The sequence below is a fragment of the Pituophis catenifer genome, unplaced genomic scaffold, assembly GCF_029215685.1.
Source record: "Pituophis catenifer annectens isolate HBS135680 unplaced genomic scaffold, rPitCat1.0.hap2 SCAF_3, whole genome shotgun sequence".
Lineage (NCBI taxonomy): Eukaryota > Metazoa > Chordata > Lepidosauria > Squamata > Colubridae > Pituophis > Pituophis catenifer.
The window spans coordinates 26575233-26590450 of NW_027256883.1; the positions used below are offsets into that span (position 1 = coordinate 26575233).

At 36.0% G+C, this 15218-nt stretch overlaps 1 protein-coding gene across 2 annotated transcripts in view; it reads right to left on the reverse strand.

The window, feature by feature from the left end:
* The window catches only part of VPS13B (vacuolar protein sorting 13 homolog B), a 316205-nt gene that overhangs the window by 239042 nt on the left and 61945 nt on the right, over window positions 1-15218 (reverse strand). The window lies entirely within an intron of this gene.

A 15218-nucleotide genomic window follows, 5' to 3' on the forward strand; every position in this document is an offset into this window, starting at 1 on the left:
CGAATCCCTAGTATAGGTCTCCTGCATGAGCAGGGGGTTGGACTAGATGACCTCCAAGGTCCCTTCCAACTCTGTTACTGTTATTATTATGTTAAGATCTATTCTCCTTGCAGTGTTGACTTTTCATATTGCTTTTTTTAGGAACACCTATTTATGCATGTTTCCTTTTTCCACTATATTCTTCTGCTATGGAATCCTACTTATCGTTGATCTGATTTACTGAAATCTGCTTTATTAAAAGATATGCATGATAGAATGTATGTATCAACTACATTCAGTTTCCATCAATATCAAAAATTCCAGCTTTATATTGCATCTCTCCTAATGTTACTGATACTTCATCAACAAATCTCTTTGGATTAGTACCAAGTGAAGGATAGCTGATTCTCCAGTGTCTTCTTCCATCCTCTGAAATAAATAGTTGTCACCAAGCCAAATCAGCTGAGGCAGCAGCACAAAGCACCCTTCTGGCACAGGGAAGTAAATGTCTCAGCTTAGAGCTCAGAATTATTGATAAAGTAGAACAGAAGTTTAAGCCATGATGAATTCATATCAGACTGAGCTGGAAAACTGCACTTCATATTTTTGCTGTTATAGATTTGTCTACAATCTGCCAATACATATTGTCTGTAAGGCAGTATAAATTATGTGTTATTAACTATAAGAAACCAGAAGGCTATATATTATGCAGTTTAAGGCATTTAAGTGCTGTCACCAAAACACTCAAGACTAGCGAGTCCCAAGTTTCTCAGAAGATCAAAGGTAATCCATATTGTATTTAAACCAGATCCAGATTCACACTTTCGATTAGGTATTTGTGCCGATCTCATGACTACTGCTCTTCCAGAGTAAGAATGCTTTGTTACTAATATTTATTTAATTAGGATAATTAATTACAGCTTAACTGAAGACTTTTTTTCATATTACAGACCTCACAGAGATTTCAAAGGCAATGCTGTAAGTTAATCTTTTTAAGTAAAAATTTTAAAAAAAACTGGCTTTAAGATGAAGTCAATAAATTTTCAATTAATAACATGCTTACTTTGATGGCTGTTCAGTAATTCACTTTCTTACTAGTTCATAAATTTCTTAGTTCAACTTCTGGAATTTTGAGAAGAGTACTTCTGCCATGGGAAAATTTGTCCTAAATCTGCTCTGCTGCCAATAAACCAGAAGAGCTAACTGTCTGATAATCCTCCCACACTACAATGTTTAGGTATCTGCAGTCAACCAGTGAAAGTTTAATTTGTTCCGCTAATGGCACAGAAAACTATTCAAAATAATTCACTATAAGTCTAACTTCGGCTCCTTTCTATCATATGTACAAACTTTAAATCATTCTGAGCTTGTTAACTCAAGCTGTTTTATCTTTCTTTTTGATCCAAAGCATAACAATATAACAAGAGCTAAAGATAATCTGGATAGAATTGCATCTACAAGCAAAAAAAAAACAACAAACCCAATAAAATATGCAAAACCCATAGGACAAAAATAATATTTATTTCGACTCTAACATTCTTTATGTTTTTCATAGATTATTTTTAAATGTTAATCTCGAGCCAAACAAAATGTTAGCCATATCTTATAAGATCTAGGTGTATTTAAATAAATGTAGATGGCAAGAGTAAGAGTAAATTAAGCATATACTTTGAATGTGATTCTTAGCATATCATCAAGTACAATCACTATACAATCATTGCTTCAATATTTTTACATGTCCAATTCATTTTTTAAGGTTATTTCCTGTTGTTATTTATGTACCTTACCACTCGAAGTAAAATTTGAAGAGATATAAATGATTTTTTTTTTTTTTAAGAAGTCATATAGTTCATTTTTAAGGCAGTGTTGCCAATAAAAACACTAAAAACTTTAGCAAAATTTGAACCACATATTGATTTGAAGCTGGTTACTTTCCTTACGGAAAGCCAGCAAGCTTAATTAATAAACACATCAAAACCAAATTCACTTTTAACATATGGATAATCCAGATGCCAGTATGAAAACTTTATCTCATGTGGGTCATCATTTGATTCTAGTTAAAGTAGAATCGGATTAAGCTGCTGGCAAAACAAACAAACAAATCCTTCTCCAAGCTCTAGGATTTTGTCCCTATTACTTGTCAAAACATATAGACTGATTTATCTAGCCAAGTGCCAGGCCACATCAAATAAACTTCAGCACCTTTAACTGCAGTAAAGGCATTTTCTTCATCAGAAACACTGAAGGAACAGCCAAAAGAACATCAACAGGAACAGATATGGTCAAAGTGGTAGATTTTTTTCTCCATCATTCATCTCTGTAAATATTCTGCACTATTTAAGTTAAATAATGTTTAGCATATATTGCACATATATACAATAAGTAAGTAACTGAATTTGTTTCTCCCCTCCCATTTCCTCCCCATTTCTTTTATACATTCATACATTCATTTCATTCATACATACATTCATTCACTTATATATTTCGTGTTTCCAAACCACCCAGCTTCTTCAAAGAGCAGTTCTGGATGGTATGCAATATAACTTGATATATAAAACAACAAATAAAATTAACATTAAAACATTACATTGACATAAGTTTAAAAATTTTAGAACTATAAGATTACAATATTATAAAATTTCAGAAAGATAGAAAATTCCAAGATGGCCATTTAACATTAGTTAATACCAGGGGGGGAGGGGCTCTCATGGAGCCCCACCAGTGCATAGTCCTCTGTGCCCACTCTTGCAAGGTCACAGAGCCATGTTTTGACTCCTATTCGGCAGGCCAGGAAAGTGGGGGGCCGTCTCACCTCTGAGGGCAGGATGTTCCATAATGTGGGGGCAGCAACAGTAAAGGTTCTTTTCCAAGACTCTGCCAATTGAAATTCTTTGATAGATGGGTTTGCAGCCTTCCCTGCCTGATTGATGGGATGGGCTGATGTGACAGGCAAAGCCGGTCCCATAGGTAGCCTGGCCCCATGCCATATAGTGACATGGTGATAAGTGATAACTTATCTTGCTTTGGACCCAAAAGCAAACTGGCATCCAGTCCAGGTCATGGATCAAGGGCATCATATGTGCTCTTCTTTGAGCACCCAATATGGCTTACATGGCCACAGCTTTTCCCCATTGGACTGCATTTCTTACTATATCCACAAGCAAACTCTGAACGTTTTCATCTTTGCACCTAGAAAATATTTGAGGCAACAATATACTTATTCTATTAGGCCAGAGAAGGTGAGTTGAATTTGACTGGGTCTTTGTAACAGTTTCATTAACATCAAAAGTAGTTTTAGCTCAAATTGGCACACATCTGTTGGACTGCAGAATTGCACTTTTTTGACCTACAGTACATAAAATTGCTCAAATGATTTAAATTTTTTAACTGGGGATTTTATTAATGTTGATCATATATCCCTTCCATATGAAATTATACACACCTCCTGAATATATGTATTAACAGCTGCACTGTCCTTCAATAGAACAGTGTAGTTCGTTTGCAACACATGTCTGCTGGGAAAGATGAGATCATACAGAATGCAAATTGAAAAAGGAAATAATAACGAACAATATTAAACCAAACATCACAAAATGTCATAATTCTAATGTTTTAATTCATGTACAGTATTTAGTTTGTTTTCTTTGTTGTTTTCATTATAAGAGTAATCCAATGAAATATTGTAATGTTATTTTTCTAACAATACAAAAGTAACTACAGAAAGACTCTAAAACAAAACTCAGCCACTATTTGGACAACTTCTAAGGAATATTTTTCCTGGTTCTGGTTTTTCATTAGTACAAACTATGTTAACAGTATCTCTTGATATCAGATGCTCTGAGATTCTTGCTTAAAGAATATTTGTATATTAATTATATTGTTTTGGTTAAATGAATTTTTTTGCCAAATAATCTGAGACATTCATTGTTGTATTCATATTTAATTTTTTGTCCAAATGTGTTGTTCTGGGTATTATTCTGGATACGTTTATCAAAAGTGACATCTGTCACATTCATCTATAATTAGGTTCAAGTTAGTGAAGGAGTCACTTATATTTTTAGACAGTCACAAAGAAAGGGCAATGAAATTCACACATTGGAAATAATGAATCTAGTAAGTAATTAATCTGAGCACATTTTCCTGATGTTGAAAACTGCAGGCAACAGCTAGTAGCTGACTACCCACTGGAACATTTTCCAGCTGTTTCAAGCAAAGACTTTCAAAATGCATGCATACATCCTATTTTCCCAGGATTTCAAAGTCCACATGCAGGCTGCTGCTCAGCTATTATAAATGAGTAATTCAAGTAGGGCATGACTGTGTCTTGCATTAACTTGATAAAGATGTTTCACTCCAAATGCATCAACGTTTCTGCTACGCTAACCCTTTTGAAGAGGGCAATTGCCTCTCATTATAGCTAAATAATCGTAGGGAAGTATTGACTGAACCTCCATTATATACATTTTAAACATAAGATGTAAAGCTAATTCAGATTGTTTCTTGAATTAACTTTTAATGTTTCTAAGAAACCTGAATTTCTTTTGAAAATGTCTAATTTTCTAAATATCAAGTATTATAATTTTATGTATTAAAGGTCAGCTATTTTTTAGAACAAATCTGCATTTGTTCATTAATATAGCTTTGTATTAATTTTACAATATTTTAATAATAGTTATATTTTTAATGATCACTATTTTTAAATACTGTTTTACTCCATTATTGTATGCCACACAAAATCGTTCCTTGTGTAATAGGTGTAGATATAAATTTGATAAGATAAATATTAAGCAAATTATTTATTTGTGTATTAAAATATTTACCGGCTTTTAGGTGCACAGAAGTTTCACATTTACTTCCATTCATCTACTACCAAAACTTTAGCGCGAAAGGCATATTCCCCAGCCAGCATGTTGATTGTAAACAAAATGGATGTTAAAGATAAAAATAAAATCAAGTTAAAATTATTTCAATTTTGAAAATACAGTGTTGAATTTGAGGCTCTACCCCATTTCAAGGAAGGGATGTGAACTGTAAAGTCCAGTTTTCTTTTGCCCAGAGAAGTGGTCTTATCCCACACCCTTATCCAAGGGACATTATACAGCAGGGGTGTCAAACACAATTTCATTGAGGGCCAGATCAGGATTGTTTGACCTGGGGGGCCAGGATGGGCGTGGCCAGGAGGGGCATGGCCAGCTCAATGTCACTCGTGTCAGGGGCACTTGTGGTGGCCCAAGCGCTCTGAAAGTAAAAACAGGCTCCTCGGTTTCAGTTGTGATAGCCTCCTGCAATCCTCTGCCAGCGAAAACAGAGTTGGGAGTGCCGCCACAGCCCTCACAAGCTTCATTTTTGGCTGTGACGGCTCTGTTTTCACTGACAGAGGCACCGTGGGCTGGTTCTTTGCTGTTTCCAAGGCGGCCCTGCGGGCCAGATCTAAGCACCCCCTGGGCCAGATCCAGCCCCCAGGCCTTGAGTTTGACACTCCTGTTATACAGCATTTTGTTGTGCATAGCAAAGGATGGGGGGAGAATTCCAAGTTGCTCTGTTATCAGTTCCAGGATTGTACAACCCAGGCATGATAAAACCATACCCGTCTAGAAAAAAGGTTTATTTTTATAATGTTACAATACAAAAATAACTTTCTTCTGCAGTAAACATTAGTTTCATACTTTTTTCTCCTATACGTTTATTTTTTAGTCTTATCTTACCTCTGTATAAACCTTTGCGTTTCTAATATACCTATTAATTATTCTTGTTTTTAACCCTTAATCTAGCCTTTTCCCTTATACAATTAATTATATTTATTCTATTTTCTTTCCTTAATATTCTCTTAAAAACACCAACAAAAATTTATTGCACTCTTTTTCATACTGAATGTGTCTTGTCTCTATCTAATTCTAGCCTTCTCTCTCTCTCTCTCAGTGCTGGCCCAAGCTCTAAAGACCTGGCCCTCTGACTTTGCTCCCTTGGCACACCACAGCCCACAATTTTTGTTGCCAACAATCTCCAGGCATTTTTTGGCTCAAAAAAGAGTTAGGAGCTTTGGTGATCCAAATATACAAAAGTTATTTCTACCTTAGATGTAGATGTAAATTCCAGGAAGGATTGACCACTTTATTGGCATTATCAATGAAAAGAAAATATCTTTCTCAAGCCTGTTATTTATGCTATAGAAAACGTACTGTCGCAGCCTGATGGGCAATGTTCTAATGTCTCTGCACCTGGGCCATCTCATTATTTGTTTTCTCCTGAAATAATCTCTATCCTCCAATATCAAGATTCTCAGTTTAAAGGCTTGGATTTTTATTGAGATCCAAAGAACATAATTAAGCACAGCAACACAAAGTTTTCTCTCTTGCCATGGTTCTTGAGGCATAGTTGACACAGTGTTTATCTACTTCTTGATTGAGTCTGGCTAGATCTAGTTCAATAAAATACTTCAAATGTCAGAGCTTTTACAAATTTGTCCTATAGAAATCTGATATATTACATATATAATTTCAGTTATAAACTTAACTAATTTATGCAGCATCTCTTTTTCTTGTCCCCCAAGGACATCCATACATTCTATTACAAGAATTCCTAGGAAACAATCAGACAAGAGAGAGGGAGGAACCCTCAAAGACTTAATGATCAGAGAAAAAAACTTAGGAAAAATCTGCTCTAATTAATCAGGTGGTTAAAAGTAGCGAGAGGGCATTTGTACATTCAGATTTGCAAGTTTTGATTAATGTACCCTTACAATAAAGTAAATTTAGCTCATCTAGTTGTGTTTCTTGTCTGGTTTACTTGGAAAGACTGGCAATTGCTTAGCAACAGCAATCCCAGAGATCCCCTTTGCCACTGTTAAATAAGAATCATGGGTCATTAAGTGAGGATCTCCTCACAACTTTTGTTGGCTTCCAACAAGCAAAGTCAATGAGGAAAGCAGAAGTAAGTTGCCAGTCTCAGCCATGTCACAAGAAGGCTGGCAGAGAGGTAAGTGGATGCTGTAGGGTGAGAAAGGGCACATGACAATGGAACTGAGGTTTGTTGTGAATACAGGACTCGGGATAGCTGCTGAGACTGGGCAAATGTGTATAAGGTGCTCAGGTGGTAGACTTGGCACAAGTGCAGCGGGGCTGCTGCTGGGTGAGGGAAGATGGAAGAAGATGTGCAGGTAGTCATTGAGGCACACTGCAAGCACAACAAGGGAAGGGTGGCTGCTACCAGATGTGCGAGGGTATGGGATGGTTGCCGAGGCATGGCATGAGTACAGCAGAGTGTGGCTGGTGGTTGTGTGCCAAAACAGCACAAGCACAGTGCAGCAGGATATGGCTGTTGCCAGATAGGCAAGGGTGTGTAAGTGACTGTTGCAGGTTGATGGGGTGCTGTGGGTACCACAGCCAGACTTCTTAGAGGAAAAACCTGCAGAAGTACATGTGATTTACAAGAGTCACTTGTGAGCTTCCCTGCCACTTTCTCATTGACTTTGTTTGTAGGAACAGGAAGGTCACAAATGGTGATGACATGAAATGGGACCCTACAACCATTCCATGGTCTAAGCCAATTGCCAAGCATCCAAATTATATGACCAATGGCAGAAACTTTCAAGACCAGTTTTAAGTACCATTCATTCTACGCCATCATCGTTTCCAATGACAGCTGAATGAGTCATTCAGTTAACCAAGGACTACCTGTATTTTGAAACCTAGAACTTTGTTCCTTCAATATACAATCTGATATCTGATATTCTTTGAAGGGGATATTCCAACTTCTGAATCGACTGTGGCTTCAGCAGGGAAGGAGAATGATATTGAAATTTCATAATCATACCCAACAGACAAATGGAAGGGGAAGAATCAAGAGGAAGAACTAAATACCAGTTCTTGCAACTTGTCAGATTTGATGGGCAGCTGTGATTTTGATGTAAAGAACTGAGACTCTTGTTGAACTTACAAAATTTCTTTGATTATAAAAATGGCTCTAGATACATGTGGTAATTAGGAGTCATAAAGGAGCACTTTTTTTGGAACAATTCTAAAAGCAGGATCAATATTAATGGAATAACTACTAAATGCTATCTATGATGGTGACTAGGATGGAGAGCAATTATTACTTGCTCAATCTCAAACATTATGCAGGAAAAAGTCTAGCAAATACTATAAGCAATCTATTCTAGCTGCATCTGGATCAAGCATGGGGGATTTAGTATCCATATTATGAAGAGCAAGAGAGGGTTTTTTTTAAGTGGAGTCTTAGATCCTATAGATTACTCCATGATATCCTCTTCTGAGGCAGTTATAAAGGTTTGGGAAGATTAGTTAAAATCTATTACAAATCCTGTCTCACTAGAATTATCGGAAATATCTTTTTTGTTAGTAGGGTATCATAACAGACCCTTGAAAGCCTGCCAAAGTAATTCTCTAGCTCAACTTATACTTAAGATAATTAAATATAAGTGGCGTTACTATGAGTCTCTTTCTCATGTTTCCCCACTTCTCTGGATTCAGGCATCTGTAACAGACATTTCTGGTGTCAAGGCTATTGAAATTGAGAGTTGTTTAATGTTTGATTGTATTAAGGCCAGTGCCAACTTAACTATTGTCATTTTCTGTAGGCCATTTCCAGAGTAAGGCTCTAAGGTGAGAAGATAAATTATAGTCTGCTTGCTTTATAAAATTTGATAATGCTGACATGGGTCACTAAATGATATGTATACAAACATGAGAGGCCAGTAGGTTGTTTGAGAGTGAAGGTTTATTGCTGCATTTGACATCTTTTCAAAAGGAGGTCTACTGAGCCACGGGAGGAGGGGTGGAGTAGCACTCCACAGGCAATTTGATTTTTTTTTTAGATAGCAAAACAAAAATGGGGAAAAACCCTTCCCTAATAATAAAATCAATCTCATGAAGAAAAATAAACCATAAGACTACATAAATTACAAAAAGTTCTAAATTATGTTTTGCAATCCAAAACAGCTGGATTCATATATGATAAGCCAACAAACCACAATGTAGCTTACCCTAATATGTAAACCCAGTATAGGCATTAATCATGGGTTTAAATGATGTATTTAATCATGTCTCAATTATAGGAAATGAAACAGAAAATTCCAACTCTGCGCCTCTAATTGCAACTTTGGAAAGAAAAAACACAGAAGAATTTTGGAAGCAACCTTACAATATTTATTTATTTGAAGCTCAAATTAATATCTGCATGTAATGTACATGTCTGTTTCTTCCTGCTTCTTCTTCTTCTTTTAACTAAAGTTGCTCAATTTATCTAGATCTTATATGGACTAGGACTGTGGAAATTCAGAATAATAACTCTAAATCTTATACAAGCAGAACTCTCTGTGATTCAGGTAGGAGACCCTTACTTTCTATTTAAGCCTGAAAATGTACAACTAACTTCGGAAGTCAAGTCACTAATGTGACTCACACTAAAGCAATGAACCATCCAAATGCAAACAATCCAAAAATGAAACAAGAAGGAATATACTACTTCAATTAAAAAAAGATTTTAAAAAAGTCATGAAATATAATTAGTTATAATTATGTAATGTAACTTGTGTTACATCTGAATAACACAACTGAATCAAAGAGCAAGACAGAAATCAATAAGATAAGTAAAAAAATTTATGGTAAGAACATGGTAAGAATTTTCATGGTAAGACAAAATCACAACCATGAACAAAAACCATATTACACAGCAGGTGGCAGCTAAGGTCAAGAGAACCATTACACAATTATGTCCATTCATGCACCAGAAAGTCCTTCAGTCATTCATTGAACTATTGTAATGTGCTTTACATGGAGTTTCCTTTGAAAACCAGCTCCCTCTGCACTGTATTTTTTTTATCATTTTTAACAACTTGATTGTTATCACAGATCTTGAGTTATGATGATGATTGAGCCCCTTTGGTTTGGGATCTTTTTTGGTCTTCCTCTGTTATAGGATCAATCTTGCTATCAACTATATTCCCTTTCTTTGATATACTACTACTTCACTACTACTTCAGCTTCAACAGCAATAATACACAATACCCGAAATAATGTTAAATATTTAATATTAATATTTAATATTAATATTAAACAATAAATAATAAATGCAATAATACATGGGCAAGCAATAGATACAAACTAAATGTAAACCGCTCCAAACTTGATTGCAGAAAATACGACTTCAGCAATAGAGTGGTCAATGCCTGGAATGCTCTACCTGACTCCGTTGTTACTTCCTCAAACCCCCATAGCTTCAACCTTAAACTGACTACCGCGGACCTCACACCATTCCTAAGAGGTTTGTAAGGGAGTGTGCATAAGCGCACTAGCATGCCTACCATCCCTGTCCTACTCTCCCCATTTATTTGTATTCATTTCATGTGCTTTTGTCCATGTTTATACTTATACCTGTTATCTCGTACATGTTTGACAAACTAAATAAATAAATAATAAAAATATATGTTGTTTCTTTTTCACTCCCTTTAATTAAGTCCTCGTGGAACTAGCCTCAAAATTAAAACATTAAATTTAGATTAAAATCTAATTCCCTACTTGTATCTTTGAAAGAAGTCGATATTATACAGACTTCTATATATAATATATTCTTATGAGTACAGAACACCAGAATAACATATGCAGCACAGGAAAGGAATTGTTTTCTACTTGCTACAGGTAGCTGCAAAACAATTCTAAAATAGTTATGGGCTTTTCAAACCATGAAAATATAGAAGTAAGTCTACAATTGGGGGGGAGTATTTACAGAAACATCCAAAGCCCATTTAGACAGTAGAAAAAAATTAATACCTGTAAAAACAACTACAAGAATATAAGAATTCCTTACATAAATCTTTTGAACAGTTATAATAGAAATCTTAACTATGCTATTCTTTCTACAATGGTAAGATTTTGTTTTTAAAGCATTGTACTAAATTTGGTCTCATTACATCTGATACCCCAATTTAATTTTTATAAACCTAAAATGCAAAATCTGCCAAATCACTATTTCCCTAAGAAAAGAATATTGCATCATAAATATAGATCTATGACTTCACCCATAAGATCTGGCAAGAGAAGAACTTGCACATAATAAAAGATACAGTTTCTTCTCCCTATAAACGTCTCTAATAGCAACTCCAAAATATACAGCCTAATTCAGTAATGTACCATGTCAGAACACATATATAATAATCCAAAAATAACAGTTTGAATGTTTTTGCTTAGAATTTCATGTTAGAGATTTCAGGAATGTTTTCCTTAAAAAAATTATAATTAAACCCTGTCATCAGGTGCTGGTACCACATTATAGTTTAGAAAATTACTTCCCGAGCCAATTGAGGTAATCATAAGGCATTTTTCCTCCAGCGTGTGGCTAATTTTCTATATGCACATGTATGAAAGTTACAAAATAACGGGGTGTTCTTCCTAGTAGTAAGAAATATTATTACTGAGATTTTGTAGTTAACTCCTATTCATTACACCAGACCTCTGGATGCAGTTAATGCTGTCGTTACCATTTTTAATGTTTTAGCATGTTCACTTTCCATTATTACCAGAGTATTTGAGTATCAATTAGCTCTAGGAAATGCTTTATCAATATGTTTTCACACCCTGACATTTGAATCCATTTATAAATCTTCCTGAGATAGAAAAGTAATTTAGAAGCTCACACTTTATTCCTGCAAAAGAATGACAATATACTCATCAAATTATTATTATAACTTGTTGTTAGTTGCAAAGTCATGTCCAACCCATTGTGACTTCATGGACGACATTCCTCCAGGCCTTCCTGTCCTCTACCATCCCCCGGAGACCATTTAAACTCAAGCCGACTGCTTCAGTGACTCCATCCAGCCATCTCATTCTCTGCCGTCCTCTTCTTCTTTTGCCCTCAGTCTTCCCCAGCATTAGGCTTTTCTCCAGTGTGTCCTTCCTTCTCATTAGGTGGCCAGAGTATTTGAGTTTCATCTTTAGGATCTAGCCTTCTAAAGAGCAGTCAGGGTTGATCTCCTCTAGGACTGACCGGTTTGATCGCCTTGCAGTCCAAGGGACTCGCTGGAGTCTTCTCCAGCACCATAGTTCAAAGGCCTCAATTCTTTTGACACTCAGCCTTCCTTATGGTCCAACTTTTGCAACTGGGAAAACGATAGCCTTGACTATATGCATTTTTGTTGGCAGGGTGAAGTCTCTGCTTTTTAGATTATTATAACTAGCAGGTTTTAATAATAATTTCAATGAATTTTCAATTTTTAATTTCCCTTCACATTAAAAATATATATTAAACCCAGGTGATTTGGGGGCCAGCGAACAGATCAATATCTGCTGGACTATTTAAATTTGATGGAGCTTAAAACATTTTTTTAATTTTGGGTTTGACCATGTTCCTGGATAAATACAATTCAATATATGACAATATCCAAAGTACCAGATTATCGTTATTCTTTTGATACCAGGCACTCAAAAATAAAATCATGTGAATAACGAGAAAGAGTTAGAATTATTGTATGCCATAATATAAGTATCCTGATATCCATGTTTTGGAACATATCATAATCTTATAAAATTATCCATTAAGATTAAAGAGAACTTGGCTCCTCTCTTCCCACAACTAGTTCATATGGAAAAGAGATCAACCTCCAACTTGTATATGTAACATCTTTAACATTTGCTCTCTTTCTGTGCTTGTGATTAAATGTAACATTTTAAAATCCCAAAGTTCTAAGAAAAGCATAAATCCTTGTCTCACAGCTGCTGTTTGACTCTGGAAGCACAGGCAAGCCTTAACCATCAAGAAATCCCAGCAGACTGAGCTGGGGAACACCTGTATCTCTTCATTTAGCTCCAATAACAAAGCATAAACTTCAGCATTACAAAAATAGTTGCCATGTTCAGCTGCAACTACATTTTGCTCCTAATTCCCGTGAACAAAAATGCTAAGAGCATGAAATCATTGAAGCAAGTTCTGTCATCAGAGGGATAAGATTTTTTTTCTTTCTTTTTTGGAGTAGAAATCCAGTGGGAACATGATAGAAAATCAGCAACAATTACACATAAAGTATGGAGTGAAATCCTCAGGGAGAGAAGAGGAAGTGTAACAGGATAGATGAGTATAATTTTTATGCTTTATGCCCAAACCATAAATGTGAATTGTCTTTAATTAAAAATTCTTCAAGATAAACTGTTTTTAAAATTGTGTGTGTGCATGTGCATGTGTGTGGGTGTTATGTACTAGTGATATAAAATCATTATTTTGCCAACCAAACTCTATTTGAATGAATTCCATCTTTGACCAAAAGTTGAAATGAAAAAATGACAATTTCATTTTATCCAAACTTCAATACTAAGGGAAAAAAAAGAATGAGGCAACCATCCTGAATTTTATGCCCATCTCTTCCTTTCCAATTAACCCCACTGAAGAAAATTAACCTCTGCAACATATGGAGGTATCAAATAACGTTTTTGCTGCTGTAATTTATGTTTCTGCAGATTTCAGTAAAAGAGTTGTCCTTTACTGGGTATAATGAAAGAAATATATAGTACTGTTCTTAAATCTATAATACTATAGATTTCATCTTATAGTCAATATTTTTATTTATTCTATGCAATTTTTAAGAGGTGCAAACAAATTTATATGACTCATTGATTAAAAAAAAACATATAACCTTCATCATGAAAGAAGAATAAAATCCTTTTTATAACAAGACCTCCTACTAGACCAGGCATCTTGTAATCTTCTACATTTTACTCCTAAGCGCCCCTCAGCATTGGTCATGGTTGCTGGGGCTGCTGCCAGCAACATCTTGTTCCCTACAGCTGTCCTGGGCAGATTGGAGGGGGGTTCTTTTTGAGGGATGAAAAATGGGATTGAGATGTTATAAAATGAGTCAGTAAGAAAAAGGACATTCTTTGTAAATTCTCAATTCGTTTTTTTTTTTCTAATTGACTTATCCCTTTATTATAAAATTCTTTCTGGAGATGAAACATTTTTTTCTAAATTTGTAGAATTCTGTTTATATCCTTCCTGGTTTATTTTCCCTTTGAATGAACAGAGGTCAAGCCAATTTTGAAATATGAACTATATAGGCAGTCCTCGAGTTATGACCATTGTTTAATGATGGTCCAAAATTACGGCCTCAGAAAGGATACTTTGTGGCCCGTAAACACTTCCCACTGTCACAAAATACTGCATCACCATCACTGCAGTCACATGATCGTAATCTGGGTGATCTGGGTCACATGATCCTAATCTGGATCATAATCTGGGGAACCTGTTGGCATTTACAAAGTCAATGGGGAAACCAGCAGGGAAGGTTGCAAGCTGCTGCCACTGCAGAGAGGACTCCAGTTTGTCTCTGGGGACTAGCTGAAAGAACTGCCTCATGAGGAAAGCTGAATACAACCTGAACACCTTTGGTAGGTAGTTCTTTCAACCAGTCCCCAGAAACAACAGGAAGCCGAAATCCAAGCAGAGAGCAGAGAGCCAGCTCAGTAAGGTATAGAATGCAGGGAGCCTTAAATGGGTGGGAGAGGCCTTGCGAGGCCTGGCACAGGTGAGCACATATGTGTCTCTTCACTCAGGGGCTAAAAATCCTGGTTGGGTTTTGGCAGGAAGGATTTTCAGCTCTTGAGCAGATCCTTCCAGGGTCTCTCCCACCCCTGAAGCATCCCATACTCCTTATCTGGGGATACATCCCCTTAAGAGCCCTGGTGGCACAGTGGTTAGAATGCAGTATTGCAGGCCAACTCTGCTCACAGCCTGGAGTTAGATCCTGATGGGGCTTAAGGTTGACTCAGCCTTCCACTCTTGTGAGGTCAGTAAAATGAGGACCCAGATTGTTGGGGGAAATATGCTGACATTATAAACCACCCAGAGTGTGTTGTAAAGCACTATGGAATGGTTAATGCTATAAGACTAAGTACTATTGCTATTGATAACCCACATAATCACTTAGTGACAACTGGGAGTGAAGGATTACGGGCATTGAGTGAAACTCTCACATGATGTCTTGCTAAATGACTTCTTCACTCAATGACCAGTATTCCAGTTCCAATTGTGTCATAAATCAAGGATTACCTGTAGAAACATGTGGAATAAGTGTAACTGTCTTTAAACCACATCTGATGTTTAAATGAATTGACAAGAACCCAAATCTTTTTCTTGTATTTCTTCCCTGAACTGAACTGATAAATTGTTCCCTACAAAAATAGTGGAAAGAGTTTTCAATATCCAATATTTAACAACATAATGAACTACAAACA